The sequence below is a fragment of the Tamandua tetradactyla genome, chromosome 7 (genome assembly GCF_023851605.1).
Source record: "Tamandua tetradactyla isolate mTamTet1 chromosome 7, mTamTet1.pri, whole genome shotgun sequence".
Lineage (NCBI taxonomy): Eukaryota > Metazoa > Chordata > Mammalia > Pilosa > Myrmecophagidae > Tamandua > Tamandua tetradactyla.
This window is the reverse complement of record NC_135333.1, coordinates 149,305,036-149,322,390: the sequence shown is the minus strand read 5'-3', so window position 1 is coordinate 149,322,390 and position 17,355 is coordinate 149,305,036. Positions and strand designations below refer to the sequence as shown.

Genomic DNA, 17,355 nt, shown 5'->3' with positions numbered 1-17,355 from the left:
CGTGATTTTCCCTTTCAATTTGTTAATGTGCTGTATTACATTAATTGATTTTTTAGTGTTGAACCATCCTTACATTCCCAGTATAAACTCCTCTTGGTCATTGTGTATAATTCTTTTAATGTGTTGTTGGATTTTATTTGCTAATATTTTATTGAGAATTTGCATATATGTTCGTTAGGGAGATTGGTCTGTAGTTTTCCTTTCTTATAGCATCTTTATCCGGTTTTGGTATTAAAGTAATATTAGCTTCATAAAATGAGTTAGGCAGAGTTCCTTTTTCCTCAATTTTTTGAAAAGTTTGAGCAGGATTGGTATTAGTTGTTTTTGGAATGTTTGATAAAATTCTCCTGTGAAGTCATCTGGCCCTGGGCTTTTCTTTGTAGGAAGATTTTTGATGACTGATTGAATCTCTTCACTTGTGATTGGTTTGTTGACATCTTCTATTTCTTCCTGAGTCAGTGTAGATTGTTTGTGTATCTCCAGGAATTTGTCCCTTTCACTTAAGTTGTCTAGTTTGTTGGTGTATTATTGTTCATAGTTTCCTCTTGATTTCTTTTATTTCTTCAGGTTCTGTAGTAATGCACCCCTTCTCATTTCCGATTTTGTTTGCAAAATTGGCTTTTCACTTACATATTGCTTCTCTTTTAGGGAATATATTTATTATTAAAAAATTCTTTCAAAATCTTTTTTTGATTCTGGTGATTTTACAGGTTTATTGAAAAGTATGAAATACAGGAATTTAGATCTGTGTACTTCAAAGTTTCAATTTGAAATTATTCTATCTTGGCACAGAAATTCTAGGGAACTATTTGCATTTTACCAAGATAAAAAGAAACATACTTTTTTGTAACCCTCATGCAACACTTATCATTCCTATTTAGAATAAAACAATAAAACATCATCCATATCTCTTAAATCACTTAAAGGGAGACACTATGCTGTTTTGGAGGATAAATGGCCGAAACTGCTTCACTTGCCTCTGACCTCACTACCTCAGACAATAGTCTCTTATTATAAGCTCAATTGTGCTGAGAACTTTGGTCATGTTTCTGATTTTCTGTTATCAAGTAGAGACTAATTTCCCTAAATTGCTTTGTTTTTCAACTGTCATGGTCCTTGGTTATTGGTCATTGATTTTATTTCTGTAAACAAATGGTATTCACATATAGCAGATTAAGTTCTTTGTAGGCAGGCTACTAAGTCTATAAGGATTCCTGTGGAAGCTTTGGTATGGTTGAACTTTCTGGAAATCTAGTAGAAACATGATTTGAAAAGTTAAGAACATAAGCATCCAGTGTTTTACTCAATGAACATTTGTGAATTAAATTTCTTTAAAATGGAAGTAAAAACAAATAGATCTCAAAGTTTGGATTTTTGCAATAGTAAATTGAGTTTGTTACCTGTACTCAAACTTGAGGAACACTAAAAACCCATCTGCAACTATAAATTGCCTTGACCCACAGATTATTTTATTCTTGAGTTCCTTCAGGACTCTTGGATGAATGCCCACCATTTCCAGTTATTTATTTGCATCTACTTTGTCATTAGCTTTAGAACATACTGTGCCTTTGTCACTATTTGTTCTAGTACCTTTGACCTTTCTGCTTCAAGCTGGAATTTGGGAGGGAAAGCATTCATAGCATCTTCCTTAGCAAAGAATGAAGCAAAAAATTGATCAAGCCTTTGCTTCTTTTTCTTATTCCTAAAGGCCTCTTTTCCTTCATCATTAAAACTGTGCTATTTTGGACTAGACTCTGACAAAGCTGAGAAATAAGGAAATCTGTTTCCCATCTTCTTTACAACCAGACTCTCAACCCCCAAGAGCTGCTACTCTTTAGCACCCCCACCTTCCACTGCTCCTCTCTGATAGGAGCCCAGGACCCTCAGGTGGCCTAGAACAAGTCAGTCTAATTTCACAAAAGCTCATGAAGATAGGGATATTCAGGCCAAGACTCTGCAGTGTGAGGTGGATCTAACATGGAATGTACTATCCTTGGTAGAGTAAGAAGGAAAATCAGAAACTTGGACTTAGACCTCAGATCTGACACCACTTGTATTTGGTGGGCAAGTTACTTGACCTCGCTGACCTTCATTTTCCCCTATGAAAAATAAGAATGGCAATAATAACTCATACAAGTTGTTTTAAAGAGAATTAAATATGATCATAAGTCTGAAAAAATGTCTAAAATGCAAACTGCAAAGCACTAGACAAATTAGTGCTTAGATTGTCTTACAGGGTTCTAGAAGACACAGAAGTCATGATGCTCATTGGTAATGGTAGTTTTTAAATCTTACAACTGGGAGGCTCATTTTCAGTGACATTAGTAGCTAGTTAACTGCTTCCTCCACCACCATTCTCATCATTCCCTCTCTCTAGATCATTTATAATCCACAAGGAGTCCATCTGGAGGAGAGAGCAAATATCCAAAGGTTTTATGCTCTTGAACAGCAATACTATTTCAAGCTTGAATAAGAGCCCCATTATTACAGATTTTTTGTATACAATTCTGCTTTTAATGCCCCCAGATAGAAGAATATTTAGGCTTTAGAGGAACTTCATGATTTTTTTTTAGGGCCTGCACTCTCCCACCAGAATTTTTAAATTAATTTCAATGCAATTTTTATTATCTATGAATCTATAATTTTAACCATGAACAATTTCAGAATTATATAATTGAATATTTTGTCCTTTTTTCTTTTATAATTTCTCTATTATACAGATTAAAAAATGAAGTATAATTTTCCAGAAACAGCTTTTAAAATTAAAGAAACAAAAAGCATCTACTTTTTTTTTTTATATATTTTTATAAAAAGCACTCTACTTGTTTTCATGCTTTCCCTTTCTATGCTTACCCTGGAGTGCAGAAAGGGGCTGTAGAGACTCCACACACTTCCTTAAGTTACATAAAACTGTTTTGTGTTCAGCCATGATCCATGACTCAACCCAGGAGAATAATGATCGTTCTATATGACACATCTGAGAACCAGTCACAATGGATGTTTGCAAACTTCTGACCTAATTCTGAGGGGGGTGTGTGTGTGTGTGTGTTGGTCTACTAGCAGACAAAGGTCTTTTCTCCGGTAATTGTAGCATTTGCTTGCTATCTCAGAAACAGCAAAAATCCAATGCCTGGCATATCGTCTGCTGCCTAGATGAACGATAAATGCACGGTAGATGGGTCCTGAATGTCACCCTTTGATCTCCCAGCTTTCCAGGTGTCTGTCTAGATTTTCTTTTGCAGGACAATTTGGAAGCTTCTTTTGAACAGCTTCATTTTTTCGCTTTTATTGGTTAAGAAATTACTCTACATTCTGTTCAGCAAGAAACACATCATTCTGTCATAGCTGCCTAGAAAGAAAAGCATTATCACAATCAGGAGAGATATAATTCTTGAAAGAAATTTGGCTCAGGGAAATAAACTGAAAAAAAAAGTATATTTTGGAGAGATTTATAGGGAACAATGGCCTTTAGTTATGCAGGACTTTCTAGTTGAGAAACTCAAACTCCTTTCCATAATTATTGACATTCCTTTTTTTCTTTGCTTCAGACATTTAAAAAAGCCTAAAATGTCAGAGCATTTTGGATGCCTCTGAATACCCAGAAAAAATATATCCTCCTCTCTCTGGCCAAGTAAGTTACTCTCTGAATATAAATTAGCTCCGTCTAGAGTAGCATTAACTCTTTTAACATGAAAGAGTCTCTACGTATAAAAATAACATAACTGAATATTATACTTACTACATGAGCACTTACTCCCCCAAAAAGACCAGAATTATTAAGCTATAAATAAAATCATGACTGCTCCTGTGAGCACATATTTACTGCCTATTTTTGCTTTCTTCTTGTGTTCAAGAGCAACAATGCACCCCATCTAACTTAACTGACTTTAGTCAAACCTCTTTGCTACAAAGAATAGGTGTGTTTACCTTATAATATGTAACACCCCACAGTGTAGCCTGAGGCAGCATCCCATTATCAAATACATTAATATTTCTGGAGCAAAATATATGAATATCCATGCTAAATCAAAATTTAAAAAAAGAGCATAAATAGTTTCATGTCAGCTCATGTCAAACTTCGTACTCAGGTAGGACAGGTCAGCCTTTCTCATCAAATTATTTTCCCAACACGGAATATAATTTCATGTTATATGTTAATTCATCCAAGCCCATCTTTTCCAGCTTTCCCAGACCTATCTTCATAAAATTCACTAGTTGCGTGGGTAATCCTGATTTTCCTGATTTAATATTTAAATAAAAACAAATCAAGTCCCTTTCCAATGTGAAATGGGAATCTTCCTCTTCCATCCCTGCCATATCTCCAAGTCTTCTCTGACTTTTCTTTTCTGCTGGGTTCCCATTCTCAAACACATCTGGCTTGTGATGGCTATTTTATTGTCTGTCTCATGTAACCCAACTATAAAGTAGAGCCCCTGTTCCCTTGAGTATCCAATATAACCAAAGCAAAGATGGAATAGCAGAGAAGAGACAGATATGGGAAATAGTAAGGCTGTAGAATGAATGAGACCTGGTTTTACTAGGTTGCAAGAAGCGAGTAAAAGATATTAAGTTCCTGGCTTAGGTGAATGCTTGAAAAATAGTGGTTCCTGCCAGTACAAAAAGAGCTTTCATTGAAAATATATAAATTAACAGAATTTTACTGATAATACAGTATAATGAGGAGGGAGTTATGTCTTAGAATGACACAAAAAATGAATTAGATGTTTAAATTTAACAACCCTCTTCCATTCCCATCACTCAGAATTTTACCTGTTTCTCTTCAGGATTCCTGGGTCTCACCATGATGCTGGGACTCCCCTCCATCTAGCTTCCTAATAGAGTAAATACTAGCCACTAATCACTAGCACTTGAAATTTGACTAGTCTAAATTGAGATGTATTGTCAGTGTAACATATACCCTGGATTTGGGAGAAAATAAATATAAAATATAATTTTATAAAGATTATATGTTTAAATAATTAAATTTTAAATAGATTGTGTTAAGTAAAATATATTACTAAAATTAGCTTCAACTATTTCTTTTTATTTTTTAATGTAGCTAGTTAAAAATTTTTAATTATATATTTGACTTATTATGCCTAAGTCTTCCTTCCTCATAACTTCTGTGCTGTTGAAACTGTTATGTAATCCAGAAAAGCCATGTTCTTTTAATCCAATCTTACAGGGGCACATCTATTATCAGGTGGGATCTTTTGATTAGGTTGTTTCCATGGAAATGTGACCCTGCCCATTCAAGGTGGGTCTCTTATTCCGCTTACTAGATTCCTTTAAAACTCCCCTCCTCCGATCAAATCTTGTGAGAGACCTGGCTGAAAGTCAGTTGTTACACCCTTTGGACCTAAGCCTTTTTAAGTCACTCCCATGGCACTTCTCTCTCTCTCCTTTGCATGAAACACTGACTTCTATTTCCTGACAGGCTGTCATTGGGAAGGATTCCTAATTTAACTCATGGGTAATTCTGGGTCAGGAGTGTTGTTTGGTCTTGGGACTAAATTGGATGTAGCAACTTCCTCCTCTGCTCTTCTTCCCAAGAGTCTCTTTCCCAATCTTTCTTGGTTTTCTTTCAGAAACCCAAAACTCCTCCCATTCAGTATATCAAGAAGTAGTTCAGGTCTTTCCTGAACTCAGTCTCTCCTCGGCCATGCCCACAGAAGTAAGGAGAAGAGATTGGAGAAGGAGTGTAAGAAACAGTTTCTCATTTCCCTCCTAGAGTGGCCATTATTAGGGTGTCTCTTTTTTTTTTTTTTTAATTTTTTTTTTCATTAGAGTGTCTCCTAAAAAAAGTTCATCCTCTTCCAAAGATCAATTCTGCTGCTGACTTTAAAAGATATGCTTTCTACTAGCAACATGTATGGAAAACCATGTTTAGCAATCATTAACTTTGAAGACTCCATGCAGAATACAAGTGAACTCAAATTCTTGACTTTGTGTCCCTCTGTTGAACTGACAGGAAAAATCTTAGATAATGATTGCGTCTTTATGTGAATTTTAGAGAGCCCAGGAACAAGACTGAGAGGGAGAGCAGAAAAAGATTGATGGGTGGGCCATGGTGGCTCAGCAGACAAGAATGCTCACCTGCCATGCCAGAGGACCCGGGTTCAATTCCCGGTGCCCATGTAAAAAAAAAAAAAAAGATTGATAACATGAAGGGAGGTTAAAATCAGGGTATGGCCTCATGAAACAATTCTTCCCATTGTCAAGGAACAGCTCTTTATTCTTTATCTACTAAATTAATATTTATTGAGCACCAGCTAGGGTCCAGCAGTGTGCATGCTGGGAACACAACTGTAGGTGCTAAGAGTACTCAATTTTTCTGAAGGCAATACTCTTCTCCCCTGGACAGCAAGTGCCAAAACCCCTGATTCTTTATTTCCACTTCACTTTCTGATGATATAGCTTGATGATTAAAAACTTAGTGTTATTAATATTATACCTTCTAGTTAGAGGAAAGAAGCAAAGATAAAACACTACAGATGTTACAATTTCTTAAATTAAGCTAAAACATTAGAAAAAGTGAAAGATCACGTCACAGACTTCTTTTATTTCTATAGTGAATAAAAAATATCTTGCTTATTCTTCCTTGTAATCATCACCCCCACTTTATACAATTTCAGAACTCAAGAAACGTGACGGAGCATAATCACTTGTTTCTTCCTTTTAGAAAAACGTACAAGAATAAAAAGATCTCCAAGCTTAAATAAATACCACCAAACACTGCAGAATTATCACTAGTCTCTGCCTCCTATGGGGCAAACCGCTTTTTATTAAAAATTGTTGGGACTTTGTTCAATCTTTGGGCATCATTTTTCTGAAAGTAAATTTAATAACTTAAAGAATTTAAGTTAATTTATATGAACTTTAAAAAGTCTTCCTATGTACATTTGTTAATTTTATGAATATGAAAAAAATTTCACCTACTTACTAAAATCACTGAAGTCCACAGGGGCTTATAATAATTCTTACAGATACCAGTGCTTCTCTCATAAAGGGTAGGGATTTCACATCATTTAGATACTTAAAAATTCAAATTCACATTTAATGAGTAGTAAAGATAGTACATGCCACCATATATTTGTGATGTGCAAAATACCATTCTAAGAACTTTATGTGTGCTCACACTCAATCCTTAAACAACAATTTTATGAGGTAGATATTATTACTATCCACATTTTACAAATGAGGGAACTGAAGCCCAAAAATAATTTTCCCAAGTTCACCAGCAAACTTGGCAGAGCCAAGGTGATCCTAACTCAGTAAGTCTGACTCCAGACTCTTCAGTTTGCAACATTGTGCTCTACTTCTTAACAAAATAAAAATAATAGTTATTGTTATTATCGTTTTTTGTTTAATTAATGCAGATATGACTGTATGAAAACTTACATTTTTATCACCAAACTGAGAACGAATAGTTAACCAAGCAGTCATCAAAATCAATATACATTGGAAAGAATCATCTCTCCTTTAAATGGTAGCGAGAAAACCATATCCACATTTAAAAAAACTCCCACCATACATCATATACAAAACTCAACTCACCATGGATGAATAAACTAAATATAAGTACTAAAACTATTTAAAAAATCTTAAAAGATAACATAGAGGCAAATCTTCAAGACCTGGGATTCAGCAACAGATTCTTAGTAAAACACCAAAAACATAAACAACAAAAGAAACAATAGATAAATTTGACTTCATCAAATTTAAAACTTCCACGCACCAAAAAAAACATTACGAAGAAAGTGAAAAGGCTACCTACAGAATGGGAGAAAATAGTTGCCACCCATGTGTCAGAGATTCTTAATATTCAGAATATATAAAGAAGTTTTGCGCTGCAACAACAATAAGACAAACATCCCAATTTAAAAACAAGCAATGGACTTGAATAGACATTTCTCAAGAAGATGTACTCTGTCCCTATAAATTTGCTATTTATAGACAACTCTTAAAGTGACATCGTACAATATTTGTCCTTATGTATCTTGCTTATTTCACTGAGGACAATGTTCTCAAGTTTCTTTCATGTTGCAGCATGTCTTGGACCATCATTCTTGTTTATGGCTGAATCATAGTCAGTTATGTATACGTACCACATTTTATTTATTCATTCATTCGTTGATGGACTCTTAGGTTGTTTCCACCTTTTGATTGTTGTGAATAATGCCATTAAAGCATTGATATACAAGTATCTGTTTGAGACCTTGTTTTTACTTTCTTTGGATATATACCTAGAAAAGGAATTGCTGGGTCATATGGTAATTCTATATTTAACTTTTTGAGAACCAGCCATATTACTTTCCAAGTGGTTGCACCATTTTACATTCCCACCAACAATGCACTAGAATTTCAATTTTCTGCAGCCTCTTCAACATTGTTTCTTTTTTTAATAATAACTATCCTTGTGAGTGTGAAGTACTATATCCCTATGGTTTTGACTCTCATTCCCCTAATGACTAATGATGTTGAGTGTCTTTTCAGATGCTTTCTGGATACTTGTGTATCTCCTTTGGAGAAAGATTAATACAAGACCTTTGTTAATTTCTCTAATTGTTGTCTTTTTGTTGTTGCATTGCTAAATTTCTTTATATATTCTGAATATTAAGGTCTATTTGGTATCTTTTCATAATTTTAATCTCTCTATCAATATCCTCTTTTTGTTCATCTATTATTCTCCTGATTTTCTTTACTTATGTTTCCATGTCTTTACTTAACTCTTTGAATATATTTAGGACTACTTTTTAAAAGTCTCTGGTATGTACCAAGTATAACACTATGAATTGATGGTTTTTAATGCTTTAATCTTCTCCTTTGCCTGGTCCATCACTTCCTTTGTACAATTTTTAGTCTTGTGTTGAAGCTGAACGTTTTAATATTTTGGGGCATTATCACTAGAATTTAGACTCTGTGGCATCTGTTCCTTAAGTGCGTATCCAGTTAGTATTATGACTGAGCTTTCCTTGAATGCCAGATGCTAAAAAAAAAAAAAAAAAAAGGAGTGGGTTAACATCTTTTCCAGTCTTTACAGATTGACCCAAGTGAATGCTCTCCTTCAGAGCTTCTCCAATGAGCTTACAGAATAGCTTAGGGACAAAGCAGAGCGGTCACCCTGATCCTCTATGCATGTATGCCTTATCTTGAGCATACTCATGTGGCCCTAGGAATGTCCCCATTTACAAAGATAGAAATGTCCCCTCTTCCTTAGGAACCAGTTTCCTCATGGTCTTAGGGGCTGCACTGTATGTCCTACAGCCAGCCACTCCCTGACCCAGGCAGGCACAAGTTGACTGCTCTCCTGAAGTGTTCTGAAAGAGAGTTCTATGTGGTGCTTTCTACAGGTAGGGGAAGTTCTGAGACAGTGAAACTGCAATGAGCATCTTGGTTCAGTCCCTCAGGTCACCACCAGACAGTTGGAGCAGATATATATGTTCCTCGTACGTATACGAGGGTGACTCTGCTCCTTCTGAGCCAGGACAAGGGACCTGCACTTACAGTGTGAGTTAGCGCTGCATCAAACCGGTAAGGGTATGGGGGAGGGGGCAGCCAGGGAGCCACAGGATCCTACAAGGTTAAGATGCCTTTTTTATGATTGGATGCTTCCTATTTGATTGCTTTCTGAAGCTTTGAGAAAGATATTTTTGCTAGTTCTTGCTAGTTGTTCAAAGTCACAGTGGGGGAACAGAGTTCTGAAGCTTCTCACTATGTCATCTTGATCAGGGAAGGGTAATACAATCAATGGGAGCATGTTAAACTTAAATTCTGCCACTTTGCTGAAGTAGTTTATTAGCTATAGTAGTTTTCCTGTGGAATTGTTTGGATTTTCTAAATGTAGGATCCTGTCTCCTGCAAAGATGGTTTTAATTCTTCCTTTCTAGTTAGGATACTTTTATTTTTCTTGACTAAATTGCTCTGGCTAGAATTCAGGTATAATACTGAAGGGCTGTGGTAAAAGCAGGCATTCTCGTCTTTTACCTGATATTAAGGGGAAGGCATTAAAACTTTCACCATTGAGTAAAATATTTTGTTTTTTTCATAAATGCCCTTTATCACGTTGAAAAAATTCCCTTCTAGTCCTAGTTTTCTGAATGTCTTGGCCAGGAAAGGGTGATAGATTTTGTCAAATACCTTATTCTGTATCTATGAAGATTTTTCTCCTTGTTTTATTAATGTGGTCTATTACATTAATAGATTTTGTATGTTGAACTACCCATTTCTGGGATAAATGTCACTTAGTCATAGTACATAATCTACTCTTAAATTATTTGGGGGATTTTGAATATGAATTCACCAGTGACACCATCTGCTCCTGTACTTTTCTTTGATGAGAGGTTTTAGGTTCTCGATTCATCTCTGCACTTGTTATGTATCTGTTGAGGTTTTTCTTTTTTCTTTAGTCCACTAGGTAATCTCTGCATTCCCAGAAATTTTTCCATTTTCCTAGATTAACTAATTTATTAGCATAGATTTGTTCATAGAATTGTCTTTTAATTCTTTGTATTTCTGTCATATCAGTAGTAATATCACCATTTTAATTTCTGATTTTAGTTATTTGCATCATTTCTCTCTTCTGTTCAGTCTGGCTACAGGTTTGTCAATTTTATTGACTTTTTTCAAAGAGCCAACTTTTTGTTTTCTTGATTCCTTCAATTGCTTTCCTATTCTCTCATTTATTTGCATTCTAATCTTAATTATTTCCTTCCTTCTGCTAACTTTGGTGTTTTTTCTAGTTTCTCAAGACTTGAAATTAGGTTATTCATTTGAGATCTTTTCCAATTTTAACATAGCCATTCATAACTATAAATTTCCTTCTGAACGCTGCATTTACTGCCTAAGTGTTGGTTTGGTTTGTCTTTGTATTTATTCATCTCTAAGTATTTTCTAGTATCTCCTCTAATTTCTTCCTTTACCCATTAGTTATTTAAGAATGTGCCGTTAAATATCTGCAGATTTGTAAATTTTCCAGTTTTCTTCTGCTCTTGGATTTTAGTTTCACTCCAGTCTCATTAGAGAAGGTATTTTGTATGATTTCAATATTTTTAAATTCATTAAGACCTATTTTTTGCACTAACATATGGCCTGTCTGGGAGAATGATCCACGTGCAATTGAAAAGAATGCTTATTCTTCTTCTGTGGGATGAATTATTCTATATGTCTTTTAGATCTAGTTGGTTTATAGTGCTCTCCAAGTTCTCTTTTTCCTTGTTGATTTTATGTCTAGATATTCCATACAACATTGAAAGTGGTATACTGAAATCTCCAACTACTATTGTAGGACAGTCTATTTCTCCCTTCAATTTTGTCAGTGTTTGCTTCATATTTTGGGACCTGTAACTGGTTGCAAATATGTTTACAGTTATTATATATCCTTGTTGAATTAGCTTTTTTATTGATATACAATGACATTCTTTGTCTCTTGTAGCAGTTGAAAGGATTTATGTATCCCAGAAAAGCCATGCTTTAATCCTAATCCAATCTTATGGAGGCAGCTATTTCTTTTAATCCCTATTCAGTGCTATAGGTTGAGGAGTTGATTACATTATCTCCAAAGAGATGTGAAGTGCCCAATTGTGGATTAGATGGAGATGTAGCTCCACCCATCCCAGGTGGGTCTTGATTAGTTTACTGGAGTCCTTTAAAAAGAGGAAGCATTTGGGAAAAAGTTAGCAACAGGAAAGAGTGATGAGAACCATAAGATCCACGCAGCCAGAGATGTTTGGAGATGAAGAAGGAAAATGTCCCTGGGAGAGCTTCATGAAGCAAGAAGCCTGGAGAGAAAGCTAATACACATTGCCGTGTTTGCAATGTGCCTTTCCAGTTGAGAGAGAAACCCTGAACTTCACTGGTCTTTCTTGAATGAAGGTAACCTCTTGTTGGTGCCTTAATTTGGACATTTTTATAGACTTCCTTTAATTGGAACATTTGGCCTTAGAACTGAAAACTTGCAACTTAATAAATTCCCCCTTTTTAAAAACCATTCCATTTCTGGTGTATTACATTCCAACAGCTAGCAAACTAGAACAGCCTCTTTTTTTTTTTTTAACTTTTTTATTGTATAACATAACAAATATACAAGGCAAGAAAGAAAAAAGCAATAGTTTTCAAAGCACTCTTCAACAAGTAGTAGTTACAGGACAGATCCCAGGGTTTGTCATGGGCTACCATACGACACTCTCAGATTGTTCCTTCTAACTGCTCCAGAATATAGGAAAGAAAAGCCTCTTTTAATTTTTATTAGTACAGCCATCCCAGCTCTCTTTTGATTTATAATTGCATGGAATTTTTTTCCCTATCCTTTCACTTTCAACATGTTTGTGTCTTTGGAGCTGAGATAATCCCCTTTATAAAAGCCAATCCCTTTTGGTATATTGCATTGTGGCAGCTTTAGCAAACTAAAACACCAACTTAAAGTTAATAGCCTACACATACTTCCATCTATATGTTTCCATTCCTCCATTTATATTGTTCTTGCCACAAATTACATCTCTATATTGTGTTCTATAACAGACGTTTTCATTGTTTTTTGTGCATTTGAATTTTAAGCCATATACGAAGTAAAAGCCAACATTACAAATGAAAAGTGTAATACTGAAATTTACATTTACCCATATTATTATCTGTAATGGACACCTTTATTTTTCATACAGCTTTGAGTTACTGTCTAGTGTACTTTCCTTTCAACAAGGACTTCCTTCAGCCTTTCTTGTAAGGCAGTTCTAACGGTAATGATCTTTTTCTTTCTGTTTATCTGGAAATGACTGAATTTCTCCCTCTTATTTGAAAGACAGTTTTACCAGATATATTATTCTTGGAAAACTTTTTTTTTTTCATTCAGTTCTTTAAATATGTCCTCCCACTGCCTTCTGGCCTCCAATTTCTAACTTTCTTTAGAGAATCCGATGTTATTCATATATTCAGGATCCCTTCTATATGAGGTATGGTTTCTCTTTTGCTGTTTTCTGTATTCCATACTTGGCATTTGACAGCTTTATTACAAGGTGCTTCCATGAAGGTCTCCTCAAGTTCATCAAGCTTGACATTTGTTGAGGTTCTTGGATTCATATATATATATATATATATATCATCAGATATCTGAAGTTTATAGCCTATTTGTTTGAATATTTTTTCTGCTCCTTTATCTTCTTTTCTCCTTCTGGGACTCCAATGATACGTATATTAGCATGCTTGATTGTGTCTTACAGATTCCTCAGACTCTGTTAATAGTTTTTCATTCTTTTTTAAAATGGCTCATTAGACCGGACAGTTTTCTCTTATCTTTAAGTTTGCTGATCCTTGCTTCTGTTTCCTTCAACCTGTTGAACCCCCTATTGAATTTTCTGTTTCAGATACTGTACATTTTCACTCCAGAATTTCCATTTGTTTTCTACACATTATAACTCATTATTGTTCTCAATTTGTTCATATATTTTTCTTCTCATTTTATATAGTTCTTTGTCCACGTTTTCCTTTAGTTCATTCATCTAACTTGAGAGAGTTTATCTAAGATCTTTATTTAGTAATTCCAGACACTATGAGTTTCCTCCAGAATAGTTTCTGTCAAATTATTATTATCATTATTATTTTTTTTGCTGTGACTGGGCCATAATTTCCTGTATCCTTGTATGTTTCAGAAATTCTCTTTGAGAACTGGATACTCTGCGCATTATATTGTGGTAACTCTGGAAATTCAGTTTCCTCACTCCTTACTCTTCCAGACCAAGAATAAGGAAAAAAGAAAGAAAGAAAGAATAAAAACAAGTAAAGAAAGAAAGAAAAAGAGAGAAAGGATAAATAAATAAATACTAACAAACAGGCACAACACCCTCAAAAAAATAAAATCTCTCCGTAAATGCCAATGGGAAGCCATACGCTGATACTGTTGATGCCAAAATCCAGGCCAACATCTGCACCGCTCCCATGGAGAGCCATTAGGCCAAAAATCATATCTAAAGAAAGAGAAATAATATTCCCTTCCCCTCCCCAAAAGAAAAAGATGCACTGGCTGTCTGTCTGGTAGACATTAAAGTGAGACCTGAAGCCACTGCTGTCAAGAAGGCTGAAACTGAAGCTAGTACTGGAGTTGACCCCTCAGGGATCTGCCAAACCAAACAATAAAAGTAAGAGAAAAAAAGAAACCCAATCGCTCCAAAAACGTGCACTGGCTCTTTTCATCCCACAGATATTGCTGTGAGCCCAGGAGCTGCTGCTGCCCGGAGAACTAAAACTTAGGCTAGTACCCACCAGTCCCTCAAGATCCTCCAGAAAAAGAAACACCCACCCAAAAAAGAAAGAAAATCAATGGGAAAAAATGGTTCACTGTCTTTTACATCCTGGTGGATGCTGGTGAGAGGCCAGAAGCTAGCTACTCCTGCCTGAAAGGTCAAAACCAATACCCACACACAAAAATAAAATAAAACAACAAAAATAACAACTCTTTATGTTCAGGTGGATGCTGGTGAGAGTTCAGAAGCTGCTGCTATCCAGGGAGTGAAACTGGGGCTAGCATCTGTACTTTTCCCACAGGGATCTACTAGCCCAACCTGGACCTTCAACCCCAAATTTTGAAGTACCAGGTTTCATCTGCCTGCTCTGGCCCCAACCTGTGTTTCCCAGAATGAGGTCATGCTTCTGCAGCTGGTGCCATTTTCCATAGCAGCTGCTGTGGAGTGAAAAAATGGGAGCTGGTGTCTGATTTGTACTTTTACTTACAAAAGTTGTTCTCTCAGCAGCCTCCACTTTCTCTAGCACTCCCATAGTTGTTCTAAATGTCCCATCTGCGTCCAGAATTTCCACCTAGTCAATTCTAATCCTTTAATCAAGGTCGTTCAATTTTCTGGTGGAAGGAACAATCTGTAACACTTCCAACTGTGTCATTTTGCATCAGCACTCTCCACCAAAACATATACTTATTGTTCTGCCTCTTTTCAATGCATAAATCTGCTCCAAAATTGAGTCTCATCTGAGTCTTCTGATTGGAGAAAACTAAATCATATCTGGCACCTTACTAAATAAATTTGAGAGATATGGTTTTTTAGCTTTCCAACCTCTGCAAGACAAAAGAACACACACTAAAGAAAATTGGAAAAGATAAGTAATACAATCAATTTTTCTTCCACACTGGACATGTTCAGAAACCTGTGATTAGGCCAATAATCAACCACCCATTCGCAGTTTAATTTCTCCATTCATTTAAAAGACATTTTAGTGTTAAGGTTGTTTGAGTGATAAGTTTTACGCCTCTCCCTTCACTGTGATTTCTATTCTCTTTAAACTCATAGATTCCTTATTCATCTACAGTGTTATTGTACTCTGACTTTTTTTTAATTTCAAAAAGTGGAGGCTTATATTTTCTTGACATTGGTTTTATTGCTTTAAAAATTCTAATTTAACTGCTGGTTTTCAGTGTTGAAATTACTTGTCTGCCAAAGCAGTGGATGTTTTTATCTTGCATCTGGTAGCGAGAACTATAGAGGGTGAAAATAATCTCTTGCCATTCCTATGTTTCTGCATTCCTACTCATCTGAAGAACATATGTCATTAATTTCATTTAATAATAATCATCATTTAATAATAATATGATAATGAAAAGGAAGAAGAATATGAGAAGGATGATATGGAGTGCCTGCCATATACTAAATTCTATGCTTAACATTCAACTTAGATGGTCTTATTTAATTCTCATAATAGCTTTATTAGAAAGGTTCTACTATAATCACTATTTTATAAGTGGGGAAACTAAAACAATAAAGAATAATAAAATAATCTTACAAACTAATTATCAATTTTAACCAAATATAATTATACTTCTAAGCCTTTCTCACATAAAGAAAGGAGTTCTTGCCTGAAATCAAAATGCAGTAAGAATCCCCATGAGATCCATTATGATGTGTACAAGCTACTCTACGTCTGTATAATTGAGTCTGATTTTTCTAAAAGAGTAAGATCTAACTCAAGTTTACATTCTGTGAGAAGGAAACTCGAATCCCAAATTTATTTATAGTTAATACTTTTTTGTACTAATAGCGGAGCATGTGAAACTATTTTTCCATTGAGCCTATTATTTTAGCCCTTCTATCTAAAATGTTGGAGAAACCAAAATGATACTTCTCCCTGAAAGAGAAACACTGATTAGAATTTGACTTTATCAACACAAATTAGCATTGTTCAGACCCTTGAATTTTAAAGGGGAAGTTTTCAGGATTCACAGTAGCACCCCAGAAGATAAATTATGTCCCTCAGCCTTGGACTCCAGTGATAACCTTGGCACCTCATTATGGCATTAGTAAACTCAGAAATGTGAGTAAAGAGTACCTGACACAGAATGCCAGCTTGCTCTTAATTTATGATGTGCCTTTAAATAAGCCACTTAACTTCTTCCCCATCAGCTTCCTCATCTGTAAAATAAGGATTGAAAATAAACTCTCAGAACTTGGTCAGCATTAATTGATGTTTTAAAAACACATTAAGATTTGAGCACAGAGTAAAATAATGTTAAAACATCCAAGTTGGTACCCTGATTTGTCTTGCATTACTTACTTAACTTGGCAAGAGATTTTGATCAATTCCATTTCTCCACAGCTTCATCAAGAACTGTCTAGGCAGGTTAAAGTACTCCTTCTGAAATCCCAAAACAATGTTTTTAAGTATATAAGCATGAAAGTAAGTGTTCACAATTGATTATGCCAGAACTAGAAGGTAATTTGATTTCTCAGTAAAATGCTGATTGAGTGACATTTTTTTCTTTGCTATGCAGAAATTCCTGTACAGCAAGAAATTATAGTAACCACTGACATTTCATTATAAGTGCCCCACAGAGGTTTTGGATAGCTATAAATAACTTAATGGAATAAAAATTGAGAGATTAAATATTTCCCATAGATTAAATTTTAAACAACACTGTTTTGTTGTCCTAAAGGAAAATAACCTTTTATGCAATAATAAAATCTGTTATCTGAAACTGACCAAAAGTATGCACTTTTTTCTGTGAGAACATTAATCCAACCCACAAATATTTATTTTAACACTATCATGTGCCAAGCAATAGTCTAGGTACTGAAAGTACAATAGCAAAAAACAGATCAAAATCCCTAGAATCGTGGAGCTTGCATTCTAGTGATTAGGAGGAGAGACAGAAAAATAATACAAACATATTTACAAACAAACAAACATACATACATACCACACAGTATGTCAGAGGCTGATAAATGTTATTTAAAATACAAAACCGGAAAAAATTACCAGGGAAGATGATATACTTGGAAGGGTTAGTTCAGGTGATGCCAGCAATTTTAAACAGTGTGGTCAGAAACAACCTTCCTGGGAGAGGACAAGCGAACAAAGACC

At 35.1% G+C, this 17,355-nt stretch overlaps 1 long non-coding RNA gene across 1 annotated transcript in view; it reads right to left on the bottom strand.

The window, feature by feature from the left end:
• Window positions 1-8,806: 8,806 nt before the first annotated feature.
• LOC143690235 (uncharacterized) overlaps window positions 8,807-17,355 on the bottom strand; it is a 36,203-nt gene continuing 27,654 nt past the window's right edge. The window contains exons 2-4 of the long non-coding RNA XR_013179051.1: window positions 16,549-16,629; window positions 16,324-16,406; window positions 8,807-8,989 (exon numbers count right to left, since the gene is read on the bottom strand). This is a non-coding gene — a long non-coding RNA (uncharacterized LOC143690235). The remainder of the gene's footprint in view (window positions 8,990-16,323; window positions 16,407-16,548; window positions 16,630-17,355) is intronic.